Raw genomic sequence first — 12,982 nt, forward strand, 5'->3', positions numbered from 1 at the left:
CCTACAGCCTGGGACTCTTGTGGCCTGAAGGCCTACAGTGCAAGCTGTGATTATTCAGGATTGTGGTCTGCCCAGGCTTGTTGGAGAAGGGCGAGGGGATATGACCAGGGAGCCCATGCTCAGCAGCGAATTCTCCAGAAGCCAGGCAGTGGAGTTTTGCCAAGAATGTAAATGTCCCCGTCTGTGCCCTGGTTGAGGTGCTTCACCAGATTCTTCTCAAAGAGGAGTGAGTGATAGGCGCCCACTGTGCAGGCACTGCCAAAGAATTTCTGGTAGTAGTAGCACACATTGGTCTTGCGCTTGGATAGGAGGAACTCGTAAATATCCACCTGGTCACACAGCTTGATGGTGATGATGATGATGATGATGATGATGATGATGATGATGGCAAGCATCCCAGAAGATGGGGGATTTGGCTGAATGTCTTCTGTGGATACATCTTGAATGATGTCCCACAGCTCCCAAGGCATCTTAGGCTTGAGGATATAAAAAGGCTGATCAGGATGCAGCTCACAACAGCTCTTATAGTTCTTAAAGAAGCTGTAGTTAGGGCTCTGGTTCCACGCTGGGATATCTGAATTGCAAAGAGATGGGTCCCATACAATTCTCTCTGTACAAGCTGTCTTGAGGAAGTGCCCCGAAGAGGTGACCAACTGAGAGTTCATCGGGTACATGGTAGTTTTTGTGCCCACATTTTCCTGGAAATTGGTTGCAGGTGTCACATTAAACCACAGGACTGCATCATGATCATCTACTTCTTGGCCCATCTGGGAGGAATTCAGAGATTTTCTGCTGCTGAGATAATAGCACATCTGCCCCATGGCCAAGGCTTGGTCCCAATGTTCTCCTTGGGCAGGAAACCCTCCCATTCAGAAATGTTGAAGGGGAAAATTTGTGGCCTTTACTATGGATATGTTCACATGGTCCCAGAGGTGGCAGTGCAGGGCCTCTGCACTGAACTTGAACCCTGGCCCTAGCCCTTTATAAGACCTTATATTTTTTTAATTAAAAAAAAAAATTTTATTGTGTTATGTTAGCCACCATACACCATACATATCATTAGTTTTTGATGTAGTGTTCCACGATTCACTGCGTATAACACCCAGTACCTCCATGCAATACGTGCTCTCCTTGATACCCATCACCAGGCTAACCCATCCCCCCCAACACCCTCCCTTCTAAAACTCCTCCTGGAGTCCATAGTCTCTCATGGTTCATCTCTCACTCCAGCTTCTCCCCCGTCATTTTTCCCTTCTCCTTATGTTCTCCATGCTATTCCTTATGTTCCACAAATCAGTGAAACCATATGATAATTGACTTTCTGTTTGACCTACTTCACTTAGCATAATCCCCTCCATTCCCACTTTATATTTCTTCATGTTCAGATAATTCCTCCAGATTTTCTGCAGCCTGGTGATAAGGTTTTTGGAAGAGCTGTCCTTGTTTCACACCTGGAAGGAGGGCTCTGGCTTGGTCTTGGCTGGGCCCCGGGGCCTGTTGAGGACATGGATGTTGAGGGCCTTGCTGCCTCTGTGGGGGTTCTGGGTGTTGCTGGAAGCCATGGACCATTTCTCCAAACTCCAAAATTCCAACATCTGGAATTGGTTTGCAATTTAAGGGAATCACAGTAACTCTGTTTCTTCTTCTCCTTCCCCACAAGGATGACCGCAAATAGGAGAAAGGCCAGCACACAGCAATTCAACTATCTCTTCAACTTGGTGTGAATCATAATGAAAGAGGCATTCAAGGCAGTCACTCCATTCTGAATAGGAAAACAAGACTGGTTTTGGCTAAGGCCCCTGGGGCTGCAGGTCCTTCCAGTCTTCAGGATCCAGCACCATTCTCCATGGGAGGAATATTTACTTTATTGAGCCTGGAGGCCAACGTTCATTTATCTCAGGATGATCACAGATCATCTTGATGTTCCCAGGGCCAAGGTCAGTGCCTGTAGCTCAGCTCATGTGCCAAATAAGCAAATGTTCTCTTCTTGCAAATAAGGTTCTCCTTAGTCCAGGAGTAGGGGCACACATCCAGCCTGGGATCAAAGTGCTCCTGGATGGGGAAGACCTCAGTGCTGGGACAGAGGCTTGGCCCCAGGGCTTGGGCACACTCAAGGAGACCAGTTCATTTTCAGCTGGGCTCCATGACTTCACTGTCTCTCTCTGGGCTGCTCACTGCAGAGCTCTCCACAACTGGCTCTACCCTGCTTGCTGAACACTTGACCACCTGGGCTGCAGCTGCTCAGCCTGCCCTGTGCCCTTGCAGGTAGTTGTTCCCTTTGTTCCTGGATGGTGTCTACCCAGGCCCACTCCTCTCCACCAGATGCCGGCCAACTCTGTGCCCTGCAGCCACAAGGGAGCCTGGTGCCACATACTGGGTCCTGACAGGAGGCTCTGCTGGGTAGGAGTTGGGGACCTGGGATGAGGGGTGGATGGGATGGTGAAAGAGGGAAGAAAAGAGCTCAACTGGTAAAAGTTTTTAGCTCTAAGGAGGTCCAATTTATTAATTTTTCCTTCTATGAATAGCGCTTTTGGTTACAAGTCTAAGAACATAAAATCTTCAAAAAAATCAGTTAAGTGAATAAATTAGAAAAATATATTTATACAACTTTTTATATTTGTTTATGCAGTTACCTTTACAGGTGGTTGTTATTTATCCATCTGGTGTCATTGCCTTTCAGCCCAAAGGACACAATTTAATTTTTTTCCTGTTTTACCTATTTATGTACTGGTGTTTTTTGTTCTAATTCCAGCATAGCTAATACAGTGTTAAGTTAGTTTCAGGTGTACAATATAGTGATTTAACAATTCTACCTACTATTCATTGTGCATCAAGATAAGTGTACTATTAATCCTCTTCACCTATTTCACCCATCCCCTCACCAACTTCCCCCTTCTGATAACCATCTGTTCCCTATACTTAAGAGCCTGTTTTTGGATTTGTTCCTTTTTGTTTTGTTTTTAAATTTCATATATGAGTGAAATCATATGGTATTTGTCTTTCTCTTATTTCATTTAGCATTATACTCTCTAGATCAATTCAGTATGTTGCAAATGGCAAGCTTTCTTTTTTTTCTGATTAAAAAATATTCTGTTGTATACAAATACCACAGCTTTATCCATTTATCCACTGATGGACACTTGGGCTACATTCATAATCTGACTATTGTAAATAATGCTGCAATAATCATTGCGGTGCACATATCACTTTGAATTAGTGTTTTGTATTCTCCAGGTAAATACCTAGTGGTGTGATTATTAGATCATATGATAGTTCTATTTTTAAATTTTTGAGCATTGTCCATACTGTCCTCCATAGCGGCTGTACCAGTTTTAATTCCTCCCAACAGTGCACGAGGGTTCCCTTTTCTCCACATCCTCACCAACACCTGTTGTTTCTTGTGTTTTTGGTTTTAGTCCTTCTGACAGGTGTGAGGTGGTATCTCACCGAAGTTTTGATTTTCATTCCCTGATGATGAGTGATGTTGAGCATCTTTTCATGTGTATGTTGGCCATCTGGACGTCTTCTTTGGAGAATGTACATTTCTTCTACCTGTTTTAAACTAGATTACTTGTTTTTTGGGGTGCTGAATTGTATAAGTTCTTTTTATACTTTGGATACTAACCCTTTATCCGATATGTCATTTGTAAATATCATCTCCCATTTGGTAGACTACTTTTTAGTTTTGTTGATAGCTGCCTTTGCTGTACAGCAGCTTTTTATTTTGATGTAGTTCCAATAGTTTATTTTTGCTTTTGTTTCTCTTGCCTCGGGAGACATACCTAGAAAAATGTTGTTCTGTCTGATGCCTATGCTCTCTTCTAGGATTTTTATGGTTTCAGGTCTCACACTGGAGGACATTATTTAATACTTCCTATAATGCAAGGTGGTAGCAATAAATTCTCTTTATCTTTGGTTACCTGGCAATCTATTTATTTTACTCTCCTTTCTATTTTACAGGTTGAGATAAAATTAACATACTATATCGGGGCGCCTGGGTGGCTCAGTGGGTTAAAGCCTCTGCCTTTGGCTCAGGTCATGATCCCAGAGTCCTGGGAACAAGCCCTGCATTGGGCTCTCTGCTCCACAGGGAGCCTGCTTCCTCCTCTCTCTCTGCCTGCCTCTCTGCCTAGTTGTGATTTCTCTCTGTCAAATAAATAAAATAAAAAAAAATTAACATACTATACATTTCAAGTATTAAATGGGTACAATTCAGTGCTTTTTAGTATATTCTCAGGGTTGTGTAACCATCACCACTATCTAATTCCAGGACATTTAACTTATTCCCGAAAGAAACCTTGTATCCATTCATTCTATATTTGTCACTCTCCTTAAGATCCTGGCAAATACAAATCTTTGGATTTGCCTATTCTGAACATTTCATATAAATAGAACTGCATGATATAAGTCCATTCATGACTAGTGCCTTTCACTTAATGTTTTTTTGTGGTTCATCCATGCTGTGGCATGAATTAGTAGTTAATTCCTTTTTGTAGCTAAAACATTTTATTGTCTTAATATTTATTTTGTCTGATAGTTTTAGCCACTCCAGCAATCTTACGATTGTTGTTTGTACATATATATTTCCCCCATCTTCTTTACTGTCCATCTATTTGTATCTTTGAATCTAAACTGTGTTTCCTATGGACAGCACATAGCTGGATTTTGTTTTCTTACCTAATCTGACAATCTCTGCCTTTTGATTTGACTTTTAATTCACTCAAGTGTAATGTTATTATTGATTTGCACCTGCCATTTTGCTTTTTATGTGTCTCATGTGTTATTTGATCCACCATTCCTTCTTTATTGTCTTCTTTCTTTTAAGTAGACATTTTCTAGTGTAACATTTTAATTCCTTTAAAAATTTTTAAATTACATATTTTTAAAAAGATTTTATTTATGTATTTGGTGCAGACAGAGAGAGAGAGAGACAAAGACAGAGATCACAAGTAGTCAGAGAGACAGGAAGAGAGAGAGGGGGAAGCAGGCTCCCCGCTGAGCAGAGAGCCCAATGTGGGGCTCGATCCCAGGACCCGAGATCATGACCTGAGCCAAAGGCAGAGGCTTAACTCACTGAGCCACTTCAGGCACCCCTTAAATTACATATGTTTAAAGATTTTATTTATTTATTTGACAGAAAGAGAGAGACAGCATGTAGAGAATGAACATGAACATAGGGGAGGGGAAGAGGAAGAGAGAGAAGCAGACTTCCCCTAAGCAGGAGCCCTATGTGGGGCCTAATCCCAGGATCCCGGGATTATGATCTGAGGCAAAGGTGCCCCTTAAATTACATTTTTGAGTTATTTTATCTAGGGCTTATAATACACATCTTAAGAGTACCTGCTTCAGATACACTAACTTCATTCCAGTGTAATATCAAAACTTTATTCTTATGTAGCTCCATTCCCAACCCTCATTTTTGTGGTATTATTATTATACATGTTATATCTGCACAAACCCAAGAATACATTGTTATAATTATTACCTTATACAATCTTATTTCTTTTAAAAGAGTAAAGAGGAGAACAAGTACATATTTATAGTTTTTGTCAGATTAACCTAATTATTTCTGGTTCTCTACTGGTGGATTTACCATCTGGTGTCATTTTCTTACTCTAATACATCTTTGTTCCCATATATTTTCTTTTTTGCTGATTTGTCAAATACATTTTTTTATGATATAGGCTCAACAATTATATGCATATTGTTTGATGCAATTACATTTTAAATAAGAACTATGCAATTATTCTGTCTTCTGTATTGACCTACATAATTACCTTTGCTGGTGTTGTTCTTTAGTATGAATTTGAATTATTGTCTGTTATTACTTGCTTTCAGCCTGTAAAACTTCCTTCAGTATTTCCTATAAGAGAATTCTGCTAGCAAAACATTCTCTCAGTTTACCTTTTAATATCTTTCTTTGGCTCTCATGTCTGAAACATAGTATTATTGGATATAAAGTTGGCAGCTGAGAATTTTATATTTAAGCACACTGAATTATGTTGTCCCATGCTTTCTGGTCTCCATTGTTTCTGATAAGAATCTAATCTTTGTGGTTTCCTTGTATGTGATTAGTCATTTTTTTCCTTACAGCATTCAAGATCCTCTTTTTGTCTTTGTCTTTCACCATTTTGACTATGTCTAGTGTGGTTCTCTGAGCTCATCTCATCTGAGATGTATGAAATAATGTGTTTGTTTCTTTGTTTGTTTGTCAAATTTGGGAAGTTTTCAGCCGTTGTTTTCAAATTTTTTTATTCCCCCCTGCTGGTACTCCCATTACATGAATGTTGGTACACTTAATGGTGTCACTCCTTTTTCTGAGGCTCTGTTCAGTTTTCTTTATTCTTTTATCTTTCTGGCCTTCAGGCCACATAATCTGCATTAATCTGTCTTCAAGTTTGCTGCTTCTTTCTTCTGCCAGTTCAAATCTACTGTTGATCTCTAAACTTCATTTTGGTTTACTATATTTATCAACTCCAGTGTAGTCCACTTAGCTGTTTTAAATATTTATTCTTTACTGATATTCTCTATTTGAGGAGACACTATCATCATGTTTTAATTCTTTATGCATAGTTTCATTTGGTTCTTTGAACATTTTTAAAATAACTGCTTTTAAGTTTGTCTGCTAAGTCTATAATCTAGGCTTCATTAAAAGCCTGTTTAATGGGCACCTGGGTGGCTCAGTTGGTTAAGTGATTGCCTTCCACTCAGGTTCTGATCCCGGAATCCAGGAATCAAGTCCCACATTGGGCCCCCTGCTCGGCAGGGTGTCTGCCTCTCCCTCTGATCTTCCCCCTCTCATGCTCTCTCTTTCTCATTCTCTCAAATTAAACAAAAAGCCTATTTTATTTAATACCAGTAGGTCAGACTTGCATGTTTTTTAGAGAGTCTTGGAAGTTTTTTTGTTGAAAACTGGATATTTTAGATAATATATTGTAACGACACTGGATACTGATCTCACCCTCCAGCCCCCAGCTGGTTGATGTTTGCTTGGTTGTTCTCTTGTTTATTTAGTGACATGGCTGCACTAATTCTGTGAGCTCTATTTCTGAAACAGAAATGTAGGGTGCAGCCTCTGATATCTCTACTGATGTCTCTACTTGTTTTTCTTTTAGCTTAGCAAACTAGGGGTTCCCTCTGGGTCTGCTTAAGCCACTAACTGATCGAAGATTTTGCTTAAGCCTTCTTAGCAAGTTAGATTTTTACCTTTCACCATTGAATATGTAGAGTAAGGCTTCTCTCATCGTTCAGGGAGTTTATACATTTTTGACCCATATTCGGTGAGGGAATATTAGTTTGGAGGTCCCTTCTCTGATCACTGCTAAGAAGGCATAACTCTGGGTATTTACAATCTAGTCTGGCAATGATAAGTTTTATTTTAGTGCTAAACTTGGCTTCCTAGGAGTTGCTTCTGGGTCAGAAAAGCTTATTGTTCAGTTGATACTTGATGAGAGGTGGTATTTCAGTTCCTTGCGTCAATGAGGCACCTGCCCTGTACTGATCATCTCTGGTGGTTTGGGGAATGCTTTGAAGTCTGTCCTGTGTCCTGTTCTGGTTGCTCCTGAGTGGGTTCCATCTAGCTCATGCATACACCATTCCTGGTCTCCAGAGTTCATTCTGATCCTGGGAGGGTTCTTCTTGGCTGTTTCTTTCCCTGGTGTCCTCTATAAAATCTGGATGCCCTGGTATTCTGCTCAGATCATGGAGCTACCAGCCTCCTCTTAATTGTTCATCAAGATACGTATTATTCTTGACATACTCTTAGGCACAGAATTCTCCATACTCTGCTCCAAGTAAAGACAGTCCCTTCAGGCAGGTGTAGAGCTCCTCATTCTTATGGCTTACTTTCTCCCTGAAAAGAACAGCTCAGTGCATCATTCTGAGGCTGCTTTTCCCAGAGTGACAAGTGACACCTCTGCTCTCTAAGTGTGCACTGAAAAAGGGTGGGGTAGTTGGCAGCCCCTACTCTTTTCGGCTTGATCCTCCCAGTGTGGAAACTCCTTCTTACACATGAGCTGGGGTGGGAATGATTAGGGCTCCAAGTATTCCTGGCATGCTGCCCCTAGATTAGAACTTCTGCCCTGAGTGGGGGGGTTGGTGGGTGATCTTATTTACCATGCCTGCCTGGACACGGGGCAGGAATTGATAAGAAATGGCAATATTTTCCTCCGCAGGTGATACCATAACCCAAGAACGAGAGCAGGGAAAAGGAAACCTCATCTTCTTGGCTATATATGCTTAAGGGTTAAGTGATTAAAAAAACAATTTTCACCAGATAAGCTGCAATTTTCCTAGGGAGAGTGTTTGTCTACATCCTTACTATGTCCTTCTGGAAGGGGAAGAGGAAGGGTCCTACCCTTTGTGGAACTTTTTTTCTCTTGTGGTAAAATATATATAATATTTACCATGTTAATAATGTTCAGTGTATTTCACAGTGGTATTAAGTACATTAAGTACATTTACACCATCACCACCATCTATCTGCAGAACTTTTTATTCTTCCCAACTTGAAACTCATGCCCACTAAATACTCCCTATTTCCCCAACTCCAACTCTCTGGAAATTACCATTTTACTTTCTATCTCTAAATCTGACTACTCTAGGTACCTCATATAAATTAAATCATACCGTATTTGTTTTTACTGACTGACTAGCTCACTAATGTCTTTCATGAACTGACTAGCTCACTAATGTCTTTCATGAACAGACATTTCTACAAAGAAGACATCCAGATGGCCAACAGACACATGAAAAAGTATTCCACATCACTCGGCATCAGGGAAATACAAATCAAAACCACAATGAGATATCACCTCACACCAGTCAGAATGGCTAAAATTAACAAGTCAGGAAATGACAGATGCTGGCGAGGATGCGGAGAAAGGGGTACCCTCCTACACTGTTGATGGGAATGCAAGCTGGTGCAACCACTCTGGAAAACAGCATGGAGGTTCCTCAAAAAGTTGAAAATTGAGCTACCCTATGACCCAGCAATTGCACTACTGGGTATTTACCGTAAAGATACAAATGTAGTGATCCGAAGGGGCATGTGCACCCGAATGTTTATAGCAGCAATGTCCATAATAGCCAAACTATGGAAAGAACCTAGATGTCTATTAACAGATTAATGGATAAAGAAGATGTGGTATACACACACACACACACACACACACACACACACTGGAATTCTATGCAGCCATCAAAAGAAATGGAATCTTGACATTTGCAATGATGTGGGTGGAACTAGAGGGTATTATGCTGAGCGAAATAAGTCAATCAGAGAAAGAAAATTATCATATGATCTCTGATATGAGGAATTTGAGAGGCAGGGCAGGGGGTTGTGAGGGTTAGGGAAGGAAAAAATGAAACAAGATGGGATTGGGAGGGAGAAAAACCATAAGAGACTCTTAAACTCAGAAAACAAACTGAGGGTTGCTGGGGGGTGGGAGGGGTAGGGAGAGAGTGGTTAGGTTATGGACACTGGGGAGGATATGTGCTATGGTGTGTGCTGTGAAATGTGTAAGCCTGATGATTCACAGACCTGTACCCCTGGGGCAAATAATACAATATTTGTTAATAAAAACAACTTTTAAAAAAGTATAATGTCTTTAAGGTTCAGCTGTGTTGTATCATGCATCAGAATATCCTTCCTTTTTAAGGCTGAATAATATTCCATTTTATGTATATACCACATTTTGTTTATCAATCCATCCATCAGTGGAAACAGGTGCTTCCACCTTTTGATTATCTTTTTTAAGATTTTATTTATTTATTTGATACAGAGAGAGAGAACAGTGAGAGAGGAGATATAAGCAGGGGGAGTGGAAGAGGGAGAAGCAGGCTCCCTGCTGAGCAAGGAGCCCAATGTGGGGCTCAATCCCAGGTCCCTGGGACCATGACCTGAGCCGAAGGCAGATGCTTAATGACTGAGACACCCAGGTGCCCCATATATTTTGATTATTATTAATCGTCTTCTGATTCCTTATATGTGATAAATTGTATTTCCCTTGTTTCTTCCAAGACTGTCTTTGTCTTTTAACAGTGTTTGAGTGTGGATCTTTGGTGAGTTGACACTTGGAGTTTTTGATCTTGGATATGTAGATTTATGTTTTTCACCAAATTTGGAAAGTTTTCATTTCTTAGTTCTTCACGTATTTTTTTCTTACCACCCTCCTCTCTCTAGGTTCACCTATTGTGCACATATTGGTATGTGTGATGTCCTTATAGGTCTCTTAGTCTCTTTTCATTTTTAATCTTCTTTTTTACATTCGGTTTTCCAGATTGGATAATCTCTATTGACCTACCTTCTAGTTCCTTGATCTTTTTCTTCTCTGAGCTCAAATCTGCTAGAAGGAGCCTCTTCCTTCAAGTTAATTTGTCATTTCTATTATTGTATTTTTCAATTCCTGAATCTCTATTTGGTTTATTTTTGTAATTTCTATCTCTCCACTGCCATTCTCAATTTGATGGGTCACTGTTATCATACTTCAATTTTTTTAAAGATTTTATCTATTTGACAGAGAGAGATACAGCGAGAGGGAACACAAGCAGGGGGAGTGGGAGAGGGAGAAGCAGGCTCCCTGTGGAGCATGGAGCCTGATAAGGGGCTCAATCCTAGGACTCTGGGATCATGACCTGAGCCGAAGGCAGAGGCTTAACCAACTGAGCCACCCAGGTGCCCCTCATACTTCAATTTTTTAAATATGGTTTCCTTTAGTTTTCTGAATATATCTATTGTAGGTATTAAAAATTCTTATTTACTATGTCCTACATCCATACTCCCTCAGAGACAGTTGCTATTCAGTGCTCTTTGTTCAGTGTATGAATCACACATTATTATTTCTTTGGAAGTCTTCTTTTCAATCACATATTGCAGCAACCCTCCCCAGGCACTATTGTTGCTATTGCTTTGTTTGCTTAGTGAAATGTCTGGACTAATTTTGCAGAGTGTGTCCCTCCTGCAGAGTGTGGCCCGATAGCCCTGTCCAGATTTTTATTTTTATTTTTAACTCTTCTTTTCATTTTTAAGCCTAGCTTCCTAGGCATCTCCCTTGGATCAGCATAGCTTAGTGGTCAGCCAATGATTAGTCAAAGGTTGTGCAGAAACATCTTGAGCTAATAAAGCTCCCATTTTTGCCAAGGGGATATAAGTGTAGGTTAGACATGCATTAAAATTTTAGGCAGTTATAAATCAGGCTTTTATTTTCACTTTGTGCAGGCCTCATGTTCAGCCTGGTAGGAATATGTAATTGGAATTCTCTCCAGTTTCTCTTGAGTGTGTATATAGCCCTATGGATGTACACAACCTTTCAGAGCCCCAGGAATATAAAGCAGCTTATCAAAGTCCTTTATGACCATCATAATGCCCAGATCAATCAGTTAAATTTTTAGCACAGTGTACAGCAGCCATTGGCAACAGAGGTGTTTGTCTTCCCTGATACTGTTACTCTTTTTGATATTGCCCTGGACTTAAGTTTTTCATTTAAAAATTCCTTTCTTTTCTCAAGATTAGTTAAACCATTGCTTATTTTTATTCTATCTTTTATCTTTTCTCTTTTACCTTTATCTCTGTAATGAATCTGTCTGGAATTTATGTGAGGCTAGGCCCAAACTTGATGTTTTCTCCCCAAATACCAATACAGTTTTTCAACAACTATTTCAAAATTCCACTATTCGCCAGATTTTTGAAGCTTCCTTTGGCTTGTTTTAAGTTATCATGTGTGACCTTACTATTATCTGCTCTGAAACAATGCCCTGTCAGTTTTTATGCCAGTATCACATCATTTTAGTTTAAATTTATAATACATTTTGGTGTTTTTGTTTGTTTGAGCCAAGACTGGTCTTTTTTTTTATAATCCCAAGCTATTCTTCTTCATTTGTTTCTCCCAATAAACTTTAGAATTATTCTATCAAGTGAACAAAAACTAATTCTTTTTTATCTTTACTTTTTACATATCACGATGGCACATGTTTAACTCAAAATGCCCTATTACAGCTGATAAGAAATCCACTGCTTTTTAACAGGATTATTTGTCCAGAAAGATTCAACTTTTACCCATAAATCTAGAGGTATGACCTTGTCCAATTTCATGTTCTGTTTCTGGAAAACTGTTGAGATTTGAATGAAACCTTGCTTAAAATGCCTTGCTACATGCCTCTCCACATTCAACAGGGCTGTACCCCACCCCTGGAAGGTTATGCCTTCCTCAAACTGTACTAGCCTGTCTTGTAGACTCTCTTTTCTCTAGGCCAATTGTCCAAGAGCTGCATCAACATTAATTTTTAGTCACAACTTCCCCAGTATTACTCCACTTCCATGAGAGGTATTTTATACCTATAGTTAGCAGAAGCAACTGAGGAGTTTAGACTCCTAGTATCCAGTCAGGCCACAGTTCAACACTGCTACCCAGTCTTTATCTGACATTGCTGAGCAATGCAGTATTTAGGATAAGTTAATCTTCATTTAAAGTTGAATTTTAAATTTCCAACCAGATTTTATGTTAATTTGTAAGGCTGTATTTTTCTATTATTTTGTCTTTTAAAGAATTCGGAGGTGGAGAGACTTGGGTTCAAATTCTTAACACTACCCATTACTAGCTTTGTAACCTTTGCAAGTCACTTCTCTTTGAGCCTTTGTTCCCTCATGTATAAATGGAGGTATAAATGGAGATAAATAATATTTACATATTAGCACTATTATGAGGATTAGAAGCATTGTACACAGAGAGCTTAGTACATTGCCAGGTACATAACATGTAGTATTACAGAACCTGTTCTTGATGATTTTATGAACAATGATTAATGCCTGTGCTTTCTTAATGAACTTATATGGATTCCTGGTTTATACAGGGAAGTTTCCCCCTCTACCGCATGGGTTCTTAGGTCTTTTTAAAAGTAATCTTTAAGGGCGCCTGGGTGGCTCAGTGGGTTAAAGCCTCTGCCTTCGGTTCAGGTCATGATCACAGGGTCCTGGGATTTGAGT

The 12,982-nt window shown here is 39.8% G+C and overlaps 1 protein-coding gene and 1 pseudogene across 2 annotated transcripts in view; both read right to left on the bottom strand.

Moving 5' to 3' along the window:
• FAM120C (family with sequence similarity 120C) overlaps nucleotides 1-12,982 on the bottom strand; it is a 120,027-nt gene that overhangs the window by 37,407 nt on the left and 69,638 nt on the right. The gene's annotated exons all lie outside the window — the stretch shown is intronic.
• LOC123934543 lies at nucleotides 120-1,729 on the bottom strand (annotated as a pseudogene).

The sequence above is a fragment of the Meles meles genome, chromosome X (genome assembly GCF_922984935.1).
Source record: "Meles meles chromosome X, mMelMel3.1 paternal haplotype, whole genome shotgun sequence".
NCBI lineage: Eukaryota > Metazoa > Chordata > Mammalia > Carnivora > Mustelidae > Meles > Meles meles.